Below are 3,419 nucleotides of genomic sequence, written 5' to 3'. Positions count from 1 at the left end.
CATTAGGTCAGGTACAATGGAGCAAAAGAGAAAATGGAAAGAGACAATGGTCATAACTGAGAATAAATATGACCACGATGACCAACTTGATCATGAACATCTTATTACAAAACATTCACAAATATACATAACTGTGTGAGTTCATTGCTAAGACTCCACAAAGGGTCCTTGAAGTACAAATAAGGGACCATAAAATTATGCTTCATAGTTACACCTATTCCTTACCTCTCTCTTTAAGGACATGAAAATATACAAAATTTAATAAAACAGACATCATTTTGTTCTCAGTAGAGATGCTCCAAATATTTTTTACTCTATTAAGAATTTAATCTACATGGAATTAGTGCACAATAAGTTTTATATGAAACATCCCTATATTGGGAAAAAGCCAAATGGGCAGTTTATTTTAGTGGCCAAATCATATGTGGGAATTTATTTTCTATCCACCAATATAAAAAAGATTGTGCATTATGTCTACAAATAATATAATTTTTTTATATAATTTTACATAAAAACTACTAATCCCTTTGTTATATTCCTGAAGAGAGAGCTGGATAAAATGGGCCAACAGAATCTGACTATGGTGCCTGAATTCATGCTACTGGGAATCACAAGGTGCCCTGAGCTGCAGGCTCCACTCTCTGAGGTCTTTCTCATCATCTACATGGTCACAGTGGTGGGCAACCTGGGCATGATCATCCTGACCAAGGTGGACTCCTGCCTCCACACGCCTATGTATTTTTTATCAGATATCTAGCTTTCCTTGATCTTGGCAATTTCATGGTTATTTGTCCCAAGATGTTGGCAAATTTTGTTGTGGATCAAAATAGCATCTATTATTATGCCTGTGTCACACAGTTGGCCTTTTTCCTTATGTTCATTATCAGTGAATTTTCATCTTGTCAGCCATGACCTGTGACCGCTATGTGTCTATCTGTAACCCTCTGCTCTACAGTGTTATCATGACCCAGAGACTTTGTAATGTACTTGTGGGTATCCCTGACCTTTACAGCACTTTTCAATCTCTGATGTTTACTATTAAGATTTTTACATTGACCTTCTGTGACTCTAAATTCATCAGTATGTTCTACTGTGATGATGTTCCCTTGGTATCTATGCTCTGTTCTAAAGTGCAAGAAATAGGATTACTGATCATAATATTTTCAGCATTTAATCTGATTTCCTCCCTTCTATTAATCCTAGTGTCCTGCCTGTTATTACTTATAGCCATATTTCAAATGCATTCAGCGAAGGGCAGGAAAAAAGCATTCTCCATCTGACCGCAGTGGTTATGTTCTATGGGACTCTACTATTTATGTATGTGCAACCTAACTCTATTCACTCCTTTGAAACTGACAAAATAGTCTCAATGTTTTACACTTTAGTTATCCCTATGCTTAACCCTTTAATCTATAGCTTAAAGAACAAAGAAGTAAACAGTGCCATCTACAGAGTATTTAAGATTTCCTGATCTTTGTATTTAATACTCAATATATAATATTGTTCTAGAAAGCTATGAAAAAAGCAAGTATCATTTGGTAATATTTTAGTAGGTAGAATTACTGACTCCTTGGCTCCTAAGCAAGGAATTTCCCTTTGTGCGACCTTAGAACCTCATACTTACCCTCATATTTTTATATTCTACCACTATACATCCTTAAAACATTTGTTTGTTTCTCAGTTTGTTTGTTTGTTTGTTTGATTGTTTCATCTTTAAGGGCAAGAATCTTCTTAGTCTTATTTTCTTTGTATTTTCTGAACAACAACAAAAAACCAGTACATAGATTGAAATTGAGACAGAGTTATCTATGTATCCTGTTGGCACCAACAAAAATTTATTTGTTCTGCTGTTATTATCGATTTCTCCTGTAATAATAATTTCCTGTTCACTGTGTAATACTCATATATATGTGATAGATTTGATCATTAGAACTTGATTTTTTTCCCTGATTCCTGATATTCATTTATGCACTACTTCCTGATTTTCACGGTCATATTTTAAGTGCACAGAAAACAGGTAGTTCAAACAAACAAATGCATAGAAATGGGGGCAAGAAGAAAGGAAAGAAAGAGAAGATATATAAATTGCCTGTTTGGAAGGTCTTAAAGATTCCATTAAGATGAAAATTGAAAGAAAACATGATAAAGAAAAGCTATTGTGAGAACTACAAGATAATATCTACATTCTCTGGTATTATTTTATTGAATTTGGAGAACATTATATTGGTGAAGAAGGATGAATGACATCTTGAGGACAAAATTTCTTAGGATAATGTATTTCATTACAGAACAGCCAAAATCTCAGTTAAGCCACTATGTGGATAACATAACATTGATTAATAGAGTATATAAAAAAGAAGGGTGAGCAAAACTGTAATGAATTACTGAATGTTCTATTGATGTAATATACCCTTTTCTCATTGTTTTACATTCAGTTACTACAATAGTTTTGGGATAGATATTTATGTCATTTTCAATTCTCTATTTCAAACAAACAATCCATTAAAAAACAAAACATTTTTCTATATATTATGCATTTATTGTAGCTCAATAATTGCAGGAGAAAAATCCCCAACCATTCACCATAATTTACACAAATCAATTCTACTTAGTTTGCAATAACTGCTTTGTTTTGGCATAGATGGTGCTTTAAGAAAAACTTGTAACTGGTAAACAAGATAAATATAGTCTATGGTATTTGAGACTGAGTTGCTCAAAAAGGGAAAATGTGAAAAAAAATTGCTTAAAGATGAAAACATATATAACTGACAAAATTCAAATTTAATAGCTAGTGTAAATAGCTAGTAAATCAAATTGATTGACTTTTTTACTCAGTCTATCATATTAGATATGTATTTCACTTATTAAGACAGATTCAAAAATCCTATGCCCTCATGGAATGTATGTATTGCTCAATTAATTAAAAAGACCAGTGCCGCTGACAAGAAAAAGTAGTACAACTCTAAAAGTGATATACGTTGCTTAATTTTGTGTCAACACATGAAGATTATGCTGTTCAAACAATGTGCATTTGTTAGCTAAAGGGGTGCTGATGCAAAATACCAGAAATATCTTGAATTTTATAAAGAGTATTTATATGAGGTAGAAGCTTATAGTTACCAGGCCATAAAGTTTAAGTTTCTTCCCTCAGCAAAGTCTTTTGCCGCATGTTAGAGCAAGATGGCTGCCAGCATCTGCAAGGGTTTAGCCTTCCTCTTCCTCTTAAGGCTCCATGATCCCAGCTTCTTCCAACATCAACTGTAGGCTGGGATAAGTCTTCTCTCTCCCCGGGCTCATTCCTCTCTGGGTTCAGCTGTTCTGTCTTTCCACAAGTCCATTTGTAAACTATCTGGCAAACAGCTTGTCTCTCTTCCTGGGCCCTCTGCTGTGTCTAATCCAGCCTGCACCTTCTCTCCTTT

The 3,419-nt window shown here is 34.0% G+C and overlaps 1 pseudogene; it reads left to right on the top strand.

Annotated features, from left to right (window-relative positions):
- Positions 1-559: 559 nt before the first annotated feature.
- Positions 560-1,471, top strand: LOC101416348 (olfactory receptor 8K5-like; annotated as a pseudogene).
- The last annotated feature ends 1,948 nt before the right edge of the window (positions 1,472-3,419 follow it).

This window comes from Dasypus novemcinctus, chromosome 10 (assembly GCF_030445035.2).
Source record: "Dasypus novemcinctus isolate mDasNov1 chromosome 10, mDasNov1.1.hap2, whole genome shotgun sequence".
In the NCBI taxonomy this organism is placed as follows: domain Eukaryota; kingdom Metazoa; phylum Chordata; class Mammalia; order Cingulata; family Dasypodidae; genus Dasypus; species Dasypus novemcinctus.
The sequence above is the reverse complement of the archived record's forward strand: the minus strand, read 5'-3'. Positions and strand labels throughout refer to the sequence as shown.